This window comes from Diadema setosum, chromosome 6, assembly GCF_964275005.1.
Source record: "Diadema setosum chromosome 6, eeDiaSeto1, whole genome shotgun sequence".
Taxonomy (NCBI): domain Eukaryota; kingdom Metazoa; phylum Echinodermata; class Echinoidea; order Diadematoida; family Diadematidae; genus Diadema; species Diadema setosum.
The window spans coordinates 3,540,436-3,562,339 of NC_092690.1; the positions used below are offsets into that span (position 1 = coordinate 3,540,436).

The window sequence follows — 21,904 nt, forward strand, 5'->3', positions numbered from 1 at the left end:
TCAGTCGTGTTTCCTTTCTTTCTTCTGAAATTTTTGTCTGGAAAGTCTAATTCTACCATGTCTGCTGTTTAGGATTTGTTGTCTTTTCTCTCTTCGTGGCCCTTTTCTTTTCTTCAGTGGGCCAGGAGTGGCTGAAGATACTGACGACATTTAACTTCGTGATCAAGGACTGCATATATTTTCATGAACAATAAATGAGCGCTAAGAAAGTACGTCTGCCCCTGCTGCAACCACTATCAAAAAGTGCTCGGTATTTGATCGAGTGCCGGTCGAAGCATGATCGAGTTTAGTCGAGTATCAATCGACAGCAGTCCTGTAGCGATCGTGTAGCGGTCGAGTTATTCATGAAACTGATGAATCCTGGATCGAGATGATCTGAAATCAATCGTGTCGCATTCGAGTATAACTCGAGATGATCGGGAACTGAGCTCGGGGAAAAATCCGTCCCGACCACACTAGATTTCTATACGACCGATTCCCGATCAGCTCGATCTCTTCTCGATCACTACCCGAGCTGTTGGTGTTCGGGCTTCCTACTCGAATATTTTGGACATGTCCAAAATTATCGTGAAGGAAGCAGGAACGATGCCGATCAAGGTAGATCGACCCCGAATACCAATGCCGAGCGAGCCCGACCAGGCCAAAAAAGCTTGATCGGGATTGATCGAGTTGATCTGATCGGCAGTGGGAACGTACCATAACGGACGTTCGCTGTAATTGTCATGATATTAAATGCCTTAATTCATTCTTATTTTTCTCTTCATGACGATTTTTCTCTCATTCCCTCAATAGCCTGAACATGCTGCGACCAAATAGAAAACAAAAAGCAAAATAAAACAAACCAAAACAAATCCGAAAAGTGCTACGCAATGACATTCAGGATATTGACGGAAGAAGTCTGTAATGAGCATGTGTTGAATAAGAAACGGAAAAGTTTCAAAAGGACGTGGAAGCAGTTGAATGAAAATGACTGAGAAACAGAGAAGGGAATCGAGCTCCAACACACAGAGAAAAGAATTGCCAGTGCACTCCCGTTATACCAAATTCTTCTGGAGAAGTTTTTGTTTGTTTGTTTATGTTTTTTATTCATCGAAATGCCGTAACAAGCGAACAAAAATCATGCAGTATACAATTATTGATTGATGAAAACACACAAATCCTCCGCTTATGATGTTGTTTTATACTCATCAATGAAAAGCAATATTCATTTGTAATTTTTTCCAAGATTTGTTGTTTTTTTTTCATTTTACATAAGAGACAGAGAGATCGTCAATTTGTTTGTGCATTTGTGCTTACTTTGAAAACACATGTTAAAAAAAGTAATGATTAAAGAATAGGTTTAAGGTTGCACTTTGATACGTTCGCTCTTCCAAAGATTCGTTACTCCGATGTCCAAAGGTTTGTTATTCCAAAATGAAAACAAAAATTGTAGGTAATTCAGGAGGTTTGTCATTAGAAATGTTCTTCGAAAAATATATATTAAGGATCATTGTTTTTAGGTCCGTTCTTGTAAAAGTGGAATGGGCCTGATATTCGTTTAGGTGAAAACGGTTATTATGAGGTTTTGAAATTGGAGGATTTTAGTTGTTAACTTGTTTCTCCACAATTGAATTAAAGCGAACATAATTTTTCATGTTCCAATTAATAAGCCTTTCGGTTAACCTTCGGAGATTCCTATCATTTACCGAATAGAAAAGCTTCATAATTATACGAACTCTATCAATGTTTGTATTGACAAACTGTATGAATAACGAGCCTCCGAAATGACGCGCTACAAAAGGTTTGTTATAACAAACCATATTGTATAATATCGAAGTCACAAACATCCATCCAAGTTATATGGACTTATTATGGACTTGTTATGACGAAACTTCGCAGTATCGAACCAATTATCACTTCTGACTAATATAATAACATAAATTCTCCTCGATAACAGTGTGTAACACAAGGAGCAAACACAGAGGGATTTCTTCGAGACTAACGTATTCGTTTGCCCTCCCCAGCTAAACTTCGTATTTCTATAACGGAGCACATTTCTGTTGTTTTTCTATATCAATTCTTTGTCATAATTTTAGCTGTGACCATGTTCGTTTAATAAAAACCAAATTTTGCATTGTAGACTTTATAATTATAACAACTTTAGGACCTGAATATTTACTTCATGAAAACGAAATTTTGATTAATATATTCGTTCTCAAGGATGGACTACGTCACGGAGATTACACGTACGTTTGTACGTTCATTTACGAGAGATGGAAACATTGTTTTCTTTGATTCCCCAGTATGAGAAGATAAACAAGCTTATATAATTGAGAATTGGTAATATCTATTCAGGATTTTGCAGAGGAGTTTGTTCTCGACATAAAATTGCTGTTTGTTGAGAGTAGAGTGCGTTTCCAACTCAAGAGAGCTGCATTGTTCAATATCTTGTTTGTTCCGAACGTCCGTGAGCTACATGCGAACCTCCGTGAGCTACATGCGAACCTCCGTGATGAAAAGTATGCTATGTTTGTTGGGTTATAGAGACTGCCCAGATGAGATACATCTTAAAAAGGTATATTATTATTTGGGAGTGAGGATTAAAGTATGGGATAGTGAAATAAGAGGTGAAAATATTGAGTTTCTGTAAAATGCGCGTAAAGTTAAGAAAGTGTTTAGCGGAAGAGCAATATTTCCACAGAAATGACGAATCTAGTTAAATCATCAGTTGTCCACCATTACGAACAGGTTAAGAGTACAAGCTTAATATTCTGCAATCACGTACACATGTCCCTTAAGATATTTCGTTAGGATTTTGAACTGAATCAGATCTTTGGAAACTATGTTAAATTGTATTCTAATGTATGTGCAGTACTATTCTTCACGGACGTTCGCTGCTCTGGACATGGTAAACTTCAGCGGTGAATAAAAACTTGTTCCTCTGGGAAAATCCTAGTATAATTGGGTTCATATTAAAGCTTGAGTTATACTCTTTCAGGTAAGATGAATAATTTGGAGAATTTCCTACTTTTTAAATTTTGCCTTGTTTTGGCTCAATTGTACATCGTTCAAAATTCTGACCCATTTACGTATACGTATATGTGCATTTGTGCGTGTTTGTGTTTAATAGGGAGAATATAGAGTGATGATAACCGAGATACGCGCAAATGAACGTCAGAAATATGACTTCATGAAATTACATTACGCTTTTTTATTTCACATGACGATATCATGACATCATGCTATCTTGATTAAAATATTGATAGTTTAGATGTTATTTGAATAATTGCATAATGCTTTTACATTATGCAATTAGAACAGAGGAGCTATGGTGAAATAAACAAAGGCATTTTTTGTTTTCACAATATTTTTCAAATAGACGCGAACGGATTGTTAAGATTGACTCAAAACCACTAACTCTCTATGCCCTACAGCGAGTATGTCCTGGATATTCTTTGATCAACACATGCTTTGAAAATATACATGTAAGTAGTGCTTACAATGGCATAGGGCGGACGTCCACTTGGGCGCGGACAAGCCCAGGAAGGGTTGCGGAAGCAAATTTTGTCATTTTGGCATCATGTCCGCGTCAGACGCGGAATAGGTGTGTGAATCGGCTTGTCCTGGGACATTCCAGGAATGTCCGCGTACTGACTGCGGACATTCCTAGGAATCACTCCGGAAAAGCGCGAAATACCTCGGAATATGCTAATTAATCGTAGCCAGGCAGCGCGGAAACATCTAGGATACACCAGGAATGAACGCGGACAATCAGGAAGCCTTCCGGACAACATAAGTTAGGCATGCGGACAAACTGCGGACAATTCCAGGAAAATGGAAAGGTATAAATTTGGCGCTGACTTTGAATTTCCCTCAGTTGACTGCTAGCCGTCATTGATGCTCCTTTTTGTGCTTCCGTAGTAGCTGCTGATATCATATTGATATGATTGGTCAATATTATTACTTTACAAATGTGACCACCAAAAGTCGAAGAATAGGATTGTCTGCATGTCGGCTGACGACTCATTTTTTTTTTTTTTTCAAATTGTCTAATCTGGGAGAACAATCTTTTCTCTACCAACAGTCACATGGAAACTCAACCGAAACTGAGATATTCGCAGACTTTTCGAACCATATATATATATATATATATATATATATATATATATATATACATCATATATATATACATATATATATATATATGATATATATATATATACATACATATATATTCTTTATTCCCATTTTTTAGACATGTGCTGTATCCATCGTGAAGTATATACATGTTTTGTCTGATACTTTTGCAGAGCATGCCAAAATGACCCTAATCATTAAATTTGTTTTTCTTTCTCTCCTTTTTACCATTGTGCATCTCTTACCCTCTCTTATTTTGATCACTTTTGAACATTTTGAAATGATTTAAGTCCGAGAAGATTTTTGTTCTCATGCTGAGAGCTTACTAGCCTATTGTAAATTAAGTGAAAAAATGGGGAAATATTTTTAACCTACTTTAATTTATTTTTTTAGGGGGGGGGGTATAGCTAGGCTGTCAAATTGGACAATCCAGTTTATTTGCAACTAAATCAAAAAGAGAAGATAAAGTTATTAGGTAATAACAACTAGAAATATCATTCAGGTAAAGAATATTTCTAAAATGATTTGTGATGGTTAGAGTGTACTTAAATATAAAGGAAAGAAAGAAATTAAACACTTTTTCTAGTTTATAATATTGCTTTTTCTCTCATTTCACTTGAATTTTGATTTGACAAAAAATTCTTCATTTCCCTCCATTATCTTTAGCTTTCATTGTTCTTTTTGGGCTTCAAAGATATTAATACTAATACTAATAATAATAATAATAATAATAATAATAATATAATGTTCTAATATAGCGCAATTGAACACAAAATAGGTTCTCAAAGCGCTTTACATACATACATAATGAAACAAAGTCACAACTGAAAAAGTGGTAAACCACATATCATAACAGTATTATTCTAATACTACTGGAAAGTTACTGAACATTGTATGCTGAACGAAATAATTGAGTTTTCAATTGTTTTTTGAACAGTTCAGAGTTTTCTTGGGATCGGAGTAGCTGAGGAAGGGAGTTCCAGAAGACTGGACCTGCACGGGCAAAAGTCCTTTCACCGTATCTCTTGGTCCTTCTTGTGTTTATTTGAAGCAGGTGCTGAGAGGCAGATCGGAGAGTTCTTGTAGGGACGTATGGAGTGACCAGTTCAGATATATAGTCGGACGACATATTGTGTATAGCCTTGTGAACAAACAAAATGATTTTGTACTGGATCCGGTGTTGAATAGGGAGCCAGTGAAACTCAGCGAGAATTGGAGTTATGTGATCGTGCTTCTTACACTTTGTTACCAGACGGGCTGAAATGAGACTATTTTCAATGTAATGAGACTATAGATATATATTTTTTTTTTTTGCAATTGTATTCATGCTTTTTATTGTGATGAATTTGTCGTTTGTTCTAATATATTGTATCATGAGAGAGCATTTACGTATGGATAACAACTTGTTCATGTTTATATATTGCATTAACATTTAGCCAAAAATTCTATGCTTTTTTTTTCTGAGTGCATTTTCACCTACTTTTGTGATTTTTCAGATGGGCTGTCACATGGGACAACCTAATTTGTTTGCAAATACGATAAGAAATCAACGTAAAAGAAAATGTACCATAGTAAGTAAAGGGAAACCATTAAAGTCACTCATATGAAAAATAATTTCTGAAAAGATCAAATCAACATAAACTTACTAGAAGATTAGGGGGCTGATTTATCTTCTTTCTGGTTGCTATTAGCACAGTCTCTACTACCTTCTTCTTTGCCTTCTAGGACCAGGAACTCCTTAGATTTACCTGTTCTTCATCACTAGACGAAAGGTGTGCCTGTGATGAGGATATTTGCATGGGGTCCTTGCCTCCCTTCTTGCTCTTTTTGCATTTCATTGGTATGACGCTCGCGGAAAGTGTTGACTTTTTCGTGTCTGGATCACAAAATTTCCGCATCGGTTCCGGACACTTGCATATATAGATCCGCATCGGCTCTGCGCTGTCCTAAAACATTCCTGGTGTCTTCCGCTTTCATTCACGAAGCTTCCCCACACCGCGGGATTCTTTCAGGAGCGTGTGCGGAAGGAGCGGAAGGGTTCCGGATAGGCGGGATGTCTTCAGGACATCGTCAGGACAAGTTGACGAAGGTGTCAGGAAGTTTATTTCCGCGTCCAAATTTTGGTCTCGATCAAAATTTGGACGCGGAAATTTTTCTCTCTCCCGAAGGTGCGGAAACGCCCGACATGTTTAGGACAGTGATGCCCCAGTCACAAAGTGCTTTACGATGGATTACGTCCGCCGCGGATAGATACGAATGAGTGGACGCAGGGGGACGCAGCGTGGACGCAGGCATCCGCAGGGACATATGTAGACGTAACTGTCCGTAACTCATCCGTAAAGAAACGCAAAATGACGTCGCCGAACCTGCGAAATTTTGAAATGTTCAAAATTTCGCAGAGGGACGCCACGGACGCAAACTTACGCAAGTAACCGTAACCAAACGTAGCTATCCGTAACTGAACGTAACTACCAGTGGCTTGGACGCAGACCATCCGTAAAAAAAAAAAAATTACCTCCCGTCCGTTTGCGTTCGCTTACGTCCACCGTAAGTATCCGAAATTAACCGCAAGTTAACGTATCACAACAGTTTCGTCCGCTTACGGATATTTACGGACAGCTACGAATGCTGCGGACAATTACGTCCTTCGACGTTTTCCGTTTTCCACTCGCATGGGAACACAGAGACTCGTGGGAAGGCACACTACTCCTGTTGCCAAGCTGCAGCGCCTTTACCTGAAGGAATGCTACAACACAGTCGGAGCGGCGGAGAGGCAGAACTGCATGGTCAAATTATGAAATTTCTCCCACAATTAATGGTCATTTTAAGTGGCACCCATATACCATGTATACTCATGACATCGGTTGACTCTTGGTGCTGAAAATTTTTTCTTGTACTCTTCGAATGTATATTTTTTCTAAAAAAGCAATATTTTGGGTAGGGGATGGGATGACAGCATTTTATTCACTTTTCTGGCCGGGGAAGGTGTGGGACAGGGGCAACTATATAAAATGAGAACGAATTTAGTATTCTTCTATAGTCTTACCCATGCACTTTACGCTCCATCGAATGTGTATTACATTTTTTTTTGATAATAATAATAATAATAATAATAAAGGACATTTATATTGCGCAGCTACTATAATAATATACTCTACTGCGCATTACAAAATGACATGCATGCAAGAAATTCAAACAGAAAATACATTACTTCAAGAGATGACTTGATATTGGACTTGGGTGTGGGAGGGGTGTTTGAAAGTTTTGATGTCTTTTTTTTCTGTAAATTTAATAAGCATTGCTTTATCATAAATATCTCCTTAACATAACCCAGTAAGTCATGAATATCGCTGAACAACGACAGCGTAACCACAGTTTGTCTATTCCATGACTGCAAGTAATATTTTCTTACTCTAATGTTTAACTTTTCGATCTATATTGTATTTTATGTGTGGTATAGTGATGTTATATGTGACCCTGCACCACAAAACACACAAAAAGTCGCCACACATGAAATTTTAGTTGAGAGCATATTCTGAAGGAGCAGACTTTAAGCTTTAAAATGATGTATTACTCAAATCAAATGGACTCTCCTAACCTATCTAAATATTGGAAAGAATGCACACACTCAGAAAAAGTGTAAACTGAGAAAAGAGGCTCTGAAGTACAGTGTCTATTCAAGCGCTTAATCTTTATCAAGCCGTGCTGGTTGTGCGATGAATGGGACAAAAAACAGGATGGAAACCACCGGAGTAACAACAAAATGAGGGGATTATTAGATTAAACTGACATTAATAATAATAATAATAATAATAATAATAATAATAATAATAATAACAATAATGATAATAATGATAATAATGATAATAATAATGATACTATTGATAATATTATTATTAGTAACAATAATAACAATAATAATAATGATAATAACAATACCAATGATAAGGCCTTATTTACACAGGGTAGCCAAGTCAAGATCGGCTCGGTTGACCCATTTCACCTATTTTCAGTCCTCACACAAAATCAGTGTGTGCGACTTTTTGTTCGTTTTGTGATGCACGGTCACATATATTCTTTACATTTATGACGTTCATTCATGTTTGAGTTGCTCAAACAAAATTCAAACTTCAAGTTCAAAATTTCATATATCTTTTATTATTGTAAAGCAAATTAAAGGATTACGATTTTTTTCACAACTTGTACGTAATTCAATTTCAGTTTTCCCCAGTGTACAATGTAAGACAGTCCAAAATGTGATAACCTTGCTGTCATAATACATTGACTTAGCAGGGATCGTAAGAGAAAACCAACTTGTCCATAATTATTCATAACAATCTGAAACTATCCGTAACTATCCGAAAATATCCGCAACTCTCCGCAAGTGTTCAGAACTATTATGTGCCAATTCGTAAGAATATCCGCAAGTGGACGCAAGTATTCGCAAGTGGACGCAAGTATTCGCATCTGGTCGTATCTGTCCGTATCGCCCGCATTTTTTGCCCGCATGTTTTGTACAAATTTCTGGTGACGGCAAAGGATCCGCGGTGGTCCGCGGAAAAAATGACTTTTTTGGACGTAACGCCGGACGCAGAGCATTATGTGACTGGGGCTTGAGCGAACACGTTCAGGGGAACGTGCGGACAAGTTGCCGAAGGAGTGCGGAATAATAAATTTGCATTCCGGGTCTTGTCCGCGTCTTGTCCGCACCCTAGTGGACGCCTGGTCTACGTAAAACTTTGTAATGACCTGTAAAATTAACAGAACATAATAAGTGTTTGGAATGAAAATGCATAATTCATCAATCATTCCCGTTGCACTAGGGGTGGGGGGCATTTCATGAAAAAATTTTGTCAGATATGCTTTTTGTGGTAAATTAACTGTTATTAGCTACTGAAATCCTTCCATTTCATTGGCTGAAAGAAAACTTTGTATTTTGTCCGACAAATTTGTCGGACGAAAAGTTTTATGAAATGACATACCCCCTCATACGTCCAATTATAGGAATGGAGGCGTGTGGTGACCCTGGAGCTCCAGCTCACGGTGTGAGGACGCCCGACAATACATCTCCATTCCTGGATGGCACAAATGTTTACTTTCAATGTGATTCCGGCTACCAGTTGAACAGCAGCTCCGCACGAATAACATGCCTGACAAACGGGAGCTGGGATGATAATAGACCGTTTTGCCGAGGTATTCTAATGCCCCGTCTTAGCAGACCCCTCCGGGCTTTCTCCGTTTTTACATTCCACAGATTCTATAAAGACGAACGCCGAGTGCCCCGTTTTAACAGGCATTGCTCGAAAACCTCTGAGGAGGATACGCTCTTCTTGGCCAATGATATTACAGATACGCTGAAAATGGAAGCATATCATCCCAGCTATTGACAATTGGACGTTTTCTGAACGTTCTTGAAACGTTCCAAGTTCGTTATTTGGACGTTTTGTTAATACGTTTTCAGAACGTCTTTTTTTGTGGAAGGTTTTCTACGTATTTAAACTGTTTCAAATGAACGTTAAAAGACCAATACAAGAACCTTTAAAAAATTTAAGGACCTGCTGAACACCTTCTGGACGTTCAAACATCAGAAAACCTTTTAAGAATATTCAAAACTTTATGTGGGCGTTCTACGGACGTCCAAAAAACCTTTAAAAACCGTCTAGAACGTTTAAAAAAAGTTGTAAGAACGTCTTAAAAAATCGTATGACCTTCCCAAAACGTTTAGAGAACCTTTCATATCTGTCTAGAACGTCCAGAAAACCTTTTAAGAACTTCCAATGTGTCTTTTTTATTTTTTATTGGGCATTCAAAAATATACAGGCACAATCTGGGATTAATGTCCCTGATATTATGATCCTACTCTAACCTGGTCATAATGTCCTACCACCTATACCCACTACATCCTATTCCCGGTTGATGTATCTGTATCACATTCTTTTATGTTCCGGTAAAAATGCTGTAATGCATGAAGATAATATGGTTACTAAAATTAAATCACGCATATCTTAACTAGACCTATTTTGACAATATCTTTTCATAACGCAATCAGAAACTGTAAATAATGAAAAATAACGTCTGTACAATTTTTTACAAGGTGGGAAAGTTTGAAGCCAACATGAATACTTAAAGGGGAAGGCTAGTAACTGATCAGTGGGAATCAGTGGAAATGCTGGGAGATGATTGTTCCAATCCTTATGGGATTCATTCAAGAGTTCATTGTATTTCTATTGTTGTGTGAAAATGATTTGCTTCAGAATGGTCTCATATTCAAGTAATGTGCAGTTTAATGCTTCCAGGTTATCGTCCCTGGTCAGTGACAGAGCATTAATCTGCACATTACTTGAATATGAGACCGTTCTGAAGCAAATCATTTTCACACAACAATAGATATACAATGAACTCTTGAATGAATCCCATAAGGATTGGAACAATCATCTCCCAGCATTTCCACTGATTCCCACTGATCAGTTACTAGCCTTCCCCTTTAACATTTTAAAGTGTTTTTATATGCTTCCACCAGTTTTTATATTTTAGACTTTCTTATTTAAACAATCATAAATATGTATGAATATTCATGATACAGAAACCAATGACGAAGACATAGCGGACCAAAGAAAAACTTTTGTTTAAACGTTCATTAAAGACGAAGTAGATAAAGCAGACCTAATAGATACTTTTTTAAAACGTTTTTCAAAATAACCTTTGCTTTGCGGGAAAAGCAATGTCGAAACTTTGACATTATATGTACGTTTTAAAAACGTCCGTTTTAAAGGAACGCGTACGGAACCTTAAAAAACAAAAGTTGAGGACGTTTTGAAACATTACGTGTTTGCTGGGACATAATTGTCATTGCAGGAACATGTAATTGCGTTCTAATGGACCTACTGTTTTTCCTTAGAATATATTTGCCGTGGAAACGCCTTTGATTTATGTTTTCTTGAGGGTTGTTCTAAAAGAAATAAAGAATAAGTCATGAAATCAGTGATATTGTTTTACAGTCAGAGCATGTCTATCACAATACCGTTCAACTCACAGAACTCGATAAAGAGTAGTGTGACGTCTGTATACGTAAGAAATTAACTGCACACAGCCATTAATATGGGCTTCGCCGACGTCGCATTTTTAAAAACGTGGCTATTTAACAACACATTAAAGTTGATAATGGTACTGGTACTGGACTAAACTAGAAGCCGGGGTGGCTTGTTACAATAATGTAGGCGAGTGCGAGAGAAGAGGGAGAGGGCATTAACATAGCCGTGCTCTTGGAGGGAAAACTTTGTCTTTTGCTCACAGGTTAAAATGAGTTTTGTTCTTGAGTTCAGAACTGCCGATTTCTTTGCCGTGAGGATGTAATATTTATATTTATATCTATATTTATTATAAAATCCCATGTTGGCGTCTGTCCCCCTTTCCTGTAGTTGTTGTTTTTTTCCCCACTTTATTATGCTTATCCCACATCACACACGATACAGCTAACCATGCTTTGCATTGTTTTTACGTCTTCTCTGTGTAGTGCACACGATGTCACATTAACCTTTTCACTCCCGGTTCTGTAACTTGTAATTTGCATTCATTATTATGTATTTTGTATTATTCTATTGGAATGTCTTATTAGAAAATGCAAACAAAAAAAGGCGTGCCGGTGTAGCAATGGAAAGTGCCCCAAGAGTCGCACGGCCGCCCATGCCCGTGCGCGGCCGAGCTGGACGCCCCCGTAGGCCTCTAGGAGCAAACTGCCTCCCTTCAGAACATATTGTTTGAATATATCATGTACAGAAGGCACATTCATAGTTGTGTAGAGATAAGCAGATTTAATCTTGAAAAGAGAGGAACAGTATGAACAGGGTTTCTAACTAAATGGAGAGGAGATCGAATCTCTAGTGGACTGTGATGGCCCGATGGCGCGCGGCCCGGTGCGGTGCGGGCTCGCAGATCTGGGGGCGCTTTTTACAGCTACAACGAGATGAGGTAAAGAAAAGCTGAACACGCTTTATTATGACATACATGTACATTGCGCTACCATATTCATTGCGTACTATGGTGCGGTTATTGCTGTTAAGTGTTGACAACACAACAACACATGAAGATTTTCTTGGCTACTGTGAGATTGCCTACGCTACAAAATGCAATTTTCTTTGTGTAGGGGATTTTGTTCAGTCATTTCCAACTGAAATCATGGTGAGCTAGGAGGTGCCAATAATTCAACGATGACAATAGTGAATTATTAAACGCATGAACTGTACTTCCCTTGACTATTATACATTTTAGTTTGTTTGTTCTAGTACACAAAAAAGACTGAAGAGATTGTTATTCGTTATCAGCGTTCAACAACTTTTAATCGTTGCTCCAAAAGTTCGACGTGTCCCACTTGTCCAAAAAGAAAGAAAGAAAGATGTTTGACGAAATACTTTTCACCTGAGCAATTTTCTGACGTAACCTTTTGAAAATAATGGGGTACTTAACTACCGATGTCGCAATCGCAATCACAATGAGGCTACAGTAGCGGCGCTGAGAGCCAGTCAGCGTAGTGACGAGCGCCTGCACTGCACTACATTGTAGCAGTAACTGTTAGCACTGTACCTGGTCCATGCATGCATGCAACACCGCGAGGTAGCACTGCACACTGCGTGGCAGTAGCACAATCGCCATTCAAGGTCCATAGTTGCGTGATGAATGTTTTCAGCTGATATCTGAAACATGAAGGGTATAGACATCGTTACTGTCTTTCAAGTTTTCCAGTTTTCATCTTTTTTGATCTAATTGAATTAAGTTTCAAAATGATCATCGTAACTATTGCATAATGGTAAGTTGCTCTGGTATATTAGATCCTAGTCTGTAATAGTGCCGCACATACTCCACTGGTCTAGACTCCTAAACCTACTACTAGTATCATAAAATAGTTGATACAATTTAATTTACAGGTTAGCGTGCCTGTACAGTGAGGGGACATTCAACTGCACACTAGTACTTGACTATAAGACCGTTCTGAAGCAAATAGTTTTCACACAACAATAGATATATAATGTACTCTTAAATGAATCCCACAAGAATTTGAACAATGATCCCCAAGCATTACCCACTGATTCCCAATTGATCAGTACTAGCCATGCCCTATAAAATGGCGAACAACTGGGAGTCTAGACGAATTGTTTGCTAGACGCCTTTTCGTTTCACCGATATACATCATGCCACAAAGAGTGCACGTCAATCTATACATAGGCCTATATGACGTTGCTAGAAGTATCAAGGTATACTGCCGTCGAACATGCCAAGTTTCTTTGGGACCCAGCGCCTTATCTGAAGAAACAAGGGAGCTTATTTAGTATCTGGGGCGCATGCATCTAGTAGTGCCAGGAGATGACAAAGTTGATGATGCATCTCGACTGAAGTTTGGTACGGACCAGATGATTCTTCCTAATACATATTACAATTTCTCCTGTTTGCTGTGATAATAGGATCTACACCAAAGACTCTTCCTTCGATTGACCAGAACCTAAAGATAATGAGAATAAACAACACTTATTTGGTGCTTTATACTGATGTTTCCATGCGCATTAATCCGAAAAAAAAGAATATATATATACATATATTGACGTAAGAAACTGCGTTATTTAGATATTATATAACAACAGCAACAACACCAAAAATTAAGATTGAGTAAATAGATAAGTTTTCAGCAATGATTTAAAATTATCAACACTTTCAACATTACGAATATAGAGAAGGAGCTTATTCCAAAGAGATGGGGGATTAACAAAAAAAAAAGCCCTATCGCCATAACGGGTACAGGTGAGGGGACCACTGTGATAATTCAAGCATGGAAGAAGAACAGAGAGAACGGGTTTAAATGGAGGAGCGGAAGGAAATCAAGTCTTTAAGATAAGAGCTAGGGGGCAAATATCTCCATTTGGCAAATCAGACTTCAGTTCAGTTCAGTTCAGTTCAGTTCAGTTCAGTTCAGTTTATTCAAACCAAATCAAACAAGACAAAAATACAAGACATAACTGCAAAAGTTCAGAATGGTAGGTTTGGGACCCCAGTGAAGCACAGCTTTTTGCCAACAAACTCTTCATATTAGCAATCTGCAATCTCAAAATTCCACTTTTTTGCAAATATGAAGTGTCATAGCTATACATGTACCCGTCCCAAACATTTCATATCAGGTTTCATAATGTATTTCCTTATGTTGATATGAATACCGCTCCCATGTGGTGACCTTGAGAAATTCAACCATAACAGATAATAAGATTCCACTTGCTTATCATTTGTGGTAAATATAAAAATGATTGGTCTATAATAAGACAGATATAACACGAAAAAAAAAAGAATATTCCGATAAATCATGTTTTTAACATATTTTCTATGTATTTCTTTATATTTTGGTGAATAGCGCCCTTCATGGGTCATCTTGAGAAAATTCAAATGTACGGTCATGTAGAGTATGAGTTACTCTACTCATGTTCCAAATAATATGACGATGATACATCAAATAATAAAAAAAAAAAAGTTGTATGGGGGGGGGAATGTGCCCCCCCCCCTTGGGCCTGCGATGGGTCAAAATAGCTTGGGCTTAATAGGGTTAGAGGTGACACGTTGGTGTACGGGGAGAGCCAGTGGAGGGATTGGAGAACAGGAGTAATGTGGTCAGATCTTTTTGTAAGAGTCACAAGCCTAGCAGCTGTATTTGAATTCTATAAGGTGGTGCAATACTCGAAGCAAGGAGACCAACAAGAAGGGAACGCGGAACGTTTTTCAGTGTGTGTGTGTGTGAGTGTGTGTGTGTGTGTGTGGGGGGGGGTTGCTGTCATGGTCAAACCACCCTCCCCCCCCCCCCCCCCCCCCGCGAACGAGTCCCAGCGAGCGGAGCGAACGAGATGGGGAGGGTGTGGGAGGGGGTGTCCCCCTTCCACGGTGAGAACTTTTTGCATTTTGACATTGTAAATGGGGCAATATGATGCATATTTTGCGTGTTTTATCGACTTAAAACGGCCCAACTTGTTTAAGGTGGCAGGATATTTTGTGGGTGATTATTGAACAATTTGCCTATAAAGTGGTAGCATTTAAATAAACTTCATGTATTAATCATTACAAGAATTTCATGAACGTTGCTGTTAAGCAATATCATTAGACAAACAGAAAAGACTTGCACACGAAAGTGTGCATAAGGGATATTTCTCCTCCCACGCCAAGGTGATTTTGCATTTTCAGACCTGAAATTCAGCGATCTGGTGCAAACTTTTGGTGCAACACTTTGAATTTTTTCTAGCTCCCCTCCCCCCCCCCCCAAAAAAAGAATAATAATGGAAGTAATTACGTTTTATTTTTTTCAGGAAATTGTTAATAGCAAAATCACGGCGTTTAGCTCTTATTCCGGTCATGTGTGTATGTGTACAAAGTCTAATGAGGTAGCGGGGGAGGGTGTGGGAGGGGGATGCCCCCTGCCGCTCGACGGAGATTTTACGTTTTCAATACTGAAATAAAGCGATCTGGAGCACACTTTGTGTGGGAAATTCAGAAATTGTTATTCCCCAAAGTGTACTAAGTCTACAGAGGGGACCAATCAACGGGAGGGTGGCAAGATATCTCTTCCATTTTCGAGGGAGCTTTTTTTTTTTCATTTTTAGAACTGAAATTCAACAATCTGCCGCACACTTCTCTTGGAATTCCTGAAAATTTGTCAATCGGAGAAGTGGTAGTCTGTGTAAGGAGATATAGGAGGATGATGTGGGAGGGGATAAGCCCTATATTCTCGCTCCTACACGAGGAAGATTCTGCATGTTCCGATTGCAGTCAAACGTTTTGGTGCACACAGTTTGTGGGGTATATTTGGTGTAGCCATAGTGTACTAGTATGCACAGGACGGGGGGGGGGGGGAAGCAAACAGGGAGAAAGCGTGGGAGAGTGCTATCCCCACCCTTCCCGTACGAGGGAACTTTTGCCTTTTTCAAAGTTGAAATTGAGATACATTGTATCTCATATACGCATATTTCTGACCCTGCACCTCAAAACAAACAAACAGTCGCCAGACATGAATTTTTAGTTAAGACCATATTCTAAAAGAACAATAGCTCAAATCAAATGGACTCTCCTAACCTATCTAAATATTAAAAAGAAAGCACAAACTCAGGAAAAGTGTGAACTGAGAAAACAGGCTCTGAAGTACAGTGTCTATTCAAGCGCTTAATTTTTACCAAACCGTGCTGGCTGTGCGATGAATGGGACAAAAAAACAGGAAGTAAACCACCAGAGCAGCAACAATGAAGGGATTATGAGATTAAATTGAAATTAAGCATGCCTAATTAACACATTCTGTCCATAATTAATGCTAACTTTCAAAGCAGTAGCACTATCCTTTCAAAAGTTATTAGAGTTGAAAGTGTGGACAAGGTTTTTCAGAAATGAAAAAGGGATTCTAAAGACACACCTGATCACACTATTCTACCAAAAATGTTCGAGATAAACTGCTAAGAAAACACACTTTCCTGCCCGTTTTATGATACCAAATTTTAGCATAATGTAGAAGAAGACCCGCTCTTTTAGAAAATATGAAAAATTCAAGTTCGGCTAGGTTGACCCATTTCACTTATTTTCAGTCCTCACGCAAAATCAGTGTGTGCGACTTTATGTTCGTTTTGAGGTGCACGGTCACATTTGATGGAATATTTGGGAAGGTATAAAAAAAAAATGATGGGGGGAACCGAGAGAAGAAAAGGTTGATTAAAAGGGGATATGTTCCTTGTAAATGAGGGAACTTTTAAGTTTTCGGAATGTAGGCCCTAAGTGATAAGTCTTGTGCACTCAGAATGATTCAGAATCTTAAGGGGGCTACGCCGCACAGTGGGCCAGGTGTGAATGAAAGTGCGCCAAAATAGGGATTTAGTCACTGGAAGGAAATTTATTTTTTTCATATCCTAGGCACAGATTACATCCTCCTGAACACCTCTGATCAATAGTTTTTCTTGAAATTAAATCTAAGTGGATTGTTTATCTACAAAAAGACTAAAAATTTGTGAATACTAGGTAAAAAAACGAGTAAATGCAATATTTCAGTTTTCAAAAGGTTTCCGCCGAACAAGACGTTTGACCCACTTCAAATGAAGAGTTTGTTTGCAAAAACCGATAAGTCCATATTTGCCAAATGGAGATATTTGCGATTAAAGGTCAAGAAAAATAAAGAGAACAATAAGAAAATTTTTGCTTCTTTTAACCTTAACTTAGAAAATATACCTTTTTATGTAGTGACGAATATAATTATCATTTAAAAGGTATTATTTTGTACTGTATGACAGAGATCGTACTTCAAAATCTTCAAAAATGGACTTATCGGTTTTTGCAAACAAACCCTTCAAATTTTCAACACGTGTGTCAAATAAACTATTTTAAATGATCATAAACTCTACAGGCTACATTTTCTTCCCCCTGAAAGTAAATTTGGGTAAAAACAAGGAATTTTTGGCTAAAAATAGTAAAATTCTTTTCATGTGCAAAAATGGTCAACATCTCTGCCGATTCCCGCGCTAAAAATATTACAATCACCTTTGCTGTAGTTCCTGCTTTACAATGATACCAAACTTGGCTGCAACCTTCCGCAATCTTGTGAAGAAAACCCAATTTTCCATCCGCATGTTTGCCTGGTTTTTGCCAAAATCTCGCGTGCGGTGGAAGCACGCACCCAATGGATCCTCATACGCAGGCAAGGCACACACAACAACAGAGACCAAAGAGTTGCAAGACAGACAGAGAGAGAGAGAGAGAGAGAGAGAGAGAGAGTGAGAGAGAGAGATGGGGGGGGGGGGGGTGGGGAGGGGCGGGGTGTCATGTTCATCATGATTGATAGGTTTTAATGTTTACATCAAGCCAGTGAAATGACATTATATTTTGATGCCAGAGTTATATTCTTCTTTGAAGGTAAGGAATATCCTCTGATCATAAATAATCTTAAAGTGTCGATAAACAGTTCATGTTACTTTGTTTTAGCATGATGTTTTCGCGGTACAAATCATAAGCTTCTGCTTCTGTTATTGTGTAGGGTTATTGAGGTGTAAGTTTAGTTTCCAGTGTGGGTGTCAATGATCTTTTTTTTTTTCCTGTATTGAAATATGCATTCGTCCGAACCAGAATTCTTCATGCCTTATGCATGCCTGTAGACGACTGCACGCTAGAAAAAACATCTCGCACTGACAACATCAGCGATGTTTTTCACAGACTGATGGTAACGGGTGACATGTCATCGGAATCAGTAGCAAATACAGAAATCACAGCCGCTTCCACCTGATGTTCAGAAAATGCTGAAAGATCCAGCACTCCAGGACATTGCTGGTGACGCAGCAGAGAGTGACTGTGATTCAGAGTAATTTCAATATTTTGAACAGGTTGATTCAGTGATACAGGTATGCGGTATTTTTTTTTTGCTTCCTGTTTTGTTTTGTTTTTGTTTTTGTTTTTGTTTTTGTTTTTTAGTTTTCCGGGCTACAGAAGGCGCTCTTAACATAATAAGTTTATCAAATTTCCTTTCCAATTTGTGTACAATGTTTGTTTCTCACTTGTCTCTTATTTGCACTGTGAACGCATGCATTTTCAAGAGAGGACATTATATACAGCAAACTATTGATTGAATATACCAAAAAAGTCCTGAAGGGCGCCCCTCTAAGTGTGACCTAAGTCTGAACCTTTGACGTCTTTCCTGTATTTCTTTCTTTTGTTTTGTTACTTTTCATGTTGTTTCTGCACATGCGTTGCAGCTACAGTTCGCACTATCAATTTTCTGACATGGGAAAACTATTGTAACGTGAGAAATATTATTTTTCTCATTGGATGTTCACAGCCAATCAGAAATCGCTATATAAATGACATCTTAGGTGTTTGAAAATGTTTCCATTGCATTCTAAAGGTCTGATTACCCCTAGATCCGCCAATTTAGCATACGTTTTAAGTTGATCTCGGTGAATATGAATTTTGGCGCACTTTGGAGCCATTCTTGCCCACTGTGCGCCGGTGATTAGACGGGAATTTCATGTAAAGGGGGGAATCTTTAGATATTCAAATTCATGGGTGTTGTGATTCCCCCTCTCCCATTTTTTCCTCTTTCTTTTTTTTTTCCACGAACCAAAAGTGTTTGTGTGTGTGTGTGTGGGGGGGGGGGGGGGGGCTGAAGCCCCCCCCCCCTGGTTCCGCGGCCCCTGCGTGAGTAAGACATTCTGTTGAAGACTGATCCAATAACTTACGGATTTTACCAATTTTACAAATACCTCAAGGAGCAAGACGACATTAGTTCTTAATGTGTTGTTGAAATTTGAAATGCTTATCTGAAATAAATTCGAGGTCTCTGACAGACTGAGAGACCGGGATAGCACTATCTTCAAGAGAAAATTATGTGAGATTTGCTCGAACATCACAGGCAACTGGTTCGATCCTTCCTCTTGTATGTTATTATCAAGTGGGCACGTGAGCTACACCCGATAGGCCTCTTGGGGAGTGCTTGTTTGAGGGTAATTGTGCCTTGATCTTTTCTTCGTCGAATCCTTCAGTGACGTTAACCCTGTTAGTGAAGGAGGCTGCCTATTAAGCCATCTTTCATATAGGGAATCAGTGGTGCGGATCACCCGTCGAAGCCTACTCCTAAGATGGGGATGGCAATAGTCGTGTCTTAGATAAGGTTGATGTGATGACAGTCTCCTTCACTAACAGGGTCAACATACGTGGAGTAATCGAAGAATAAATGATCAAGGCTGGCACATATCACCGGTCCCGCCAACAAGCACTCAACAAGCGGCCTATATTGCATGCAGGTCACGTCCCCACCTGCACATAACAAACAAAAGATTGCGGAGCCAGATGCCCGTGCTGTTCGTGCCAACCTTAACATCTTAGGCTCTGATAAATCAAAGGAAAAGCCTTTGGTGTAGATCATATTATCACTGCAAACAGGAGAAATCGTAATTTGAAGAATCATCTCTTTCGCTAGTTTCCAAGCAATCGGTACTACTAGATGCATTCTAGATGCCTGCGCCCCCATTTGCAAAACAAACGCCCCCTTTTTTTCTTCTGATGATGGTGTGGGTCCCAAATGCACTTGCCATGTTTGAGGGCAGTCCATGTAATACAATCAACGTGATAAACGGATTGACACGCACTTTTTTGGCATGGTGTTTATCGGCTGGACGTAAACCGACTGGAAAAAGAGAACCACCGTGTACGCCTATACCTGAGGTCGATTCGGCTCCCGGTTACTTGTCATTTTAACATCGCCAACCGCACGTGCAGCCAGGTCCAATTATGTATAGTCAAAACCTGTCTAGACGAGAGGAAAAAAAAGATGGTCGAGGATAGAGTCATCTTCAAGCTCGGTACTTTCCAGTCTCGTGGGATCAATGCTACATTCCTTGTAAAGCTCAATCAGTGCAATTTAATTTCGTGTTATTTACGTTCACAGTACTTAATTATTGCTTATCCATTTGTGTGTGTGTGTGTGTGTGTGTGTGTGTGTGTGTGTGTGTGCGTGTGTGTGTGTGTGCGGCTGGCTGTCTTTTATGCACCTCTTTTTTCCCCTTTCTGTATTTCATTTCATTATTTCTCTATGACGTTATGCTATCACGAATTGCTCTATCAATTTGCAAATATTGTATTGCTGTAGGTATGTATATCAGCTTATAATAAATCATAACGCTGATCTCTGTACCGCCATGTAGTTTGAATGCAATATCAACTTTTTATGTGATATTACTATTTTTGCTTCGACTTTGCTCACTTTTTTTCTTTGCAACTATTTGCTTTTCAATATGTTTAATTTCAAAGCCCCGAAGAAGAGCGGCCAAGTAGCCAAAAGCACGGTAATAAATGAACAAGAAGTGAACTACCACGCCCGATCATGTACGTGGACAATGAAACTTCACGACACTGCAATAAATCAGTAAATCAAATGCTTGGTTGGGTGGCATAAGCCTAAAATAAGTTTGATTTAAAAAAAAAATCTTTGATTTACTGATTGATAGCCGTTCCTTCTCATATAGTAAAGAAAAGGGACAAACGAAATGGCTAAATTTTGTTTGTTCACAATGATTCTTAACATGAAAGGGAAGCTATGAACTTGGGATATGTGAATGTACTGATTCGATCTTTTGGAATTTTATCAAGCGCAGCTGTGACCTGTGTAGGAGATCCGCAAACTGTTGACACTGCAAAGTTCGAAGTGATGTCAACAAAATTCAGAGGTGTGGCGACTTATTCGTGTTCAGAAGGCTTTCTACCAACTGCAGTTCCTGTGAGTTACTGTCAGGCGGATGCCACTTGGAGCAAACCAAATTTCTCGTGTTCAGGTAATTGGTACTAGGCAGTTCTATCTATAGAGGGAACAGCCTCTACAACGAATTTTCCTTGTCATGCTGATAATTCATGCTGTGCCAGCTAACCAACAATAATACACAAATGTGCAAAGCCGAAATGGAGTAAGATCTCATCTCAATCATGTTAAAATCAGGTAAGATCGCGACTCCGGAAATATGATTAAATCGTTAGTATAGTACATACATAGCTAAAGTGTATGAACTGGATTGCAAAGAGGGCCTAATGTACATTATCTATATGTATGTAGAGCTTTTTACTTTTAGGCAATTCAGACAGTTCTACTTCAATAATGTGACTATAATAAGGATCGACAATTTTGGTATAGGTTAGTATATTCGGCACATAATGAATATATTGGTAAATATGTAATGTCTCATACTTAAAAAAAGACCAGACACTATTAAAAAAGTTGTTAAAAATTGAGTCAGGAATATAGAATCTCAAT

The 21,904-nt window shown here is 38.6% G+C and overlaps 1 pseudogene; it reads left to right on the forward strand.

Annotated features, from left to right (window-relative positions):
- LOC140230150 (CUB and sushi domain-containing protein 3-like) overlaps window positions 1-21,904 on the forward strand; it is a 91,362-nt pseudogene that overhangs the window by 56,666 nt on the left and 12,792 nt on the right.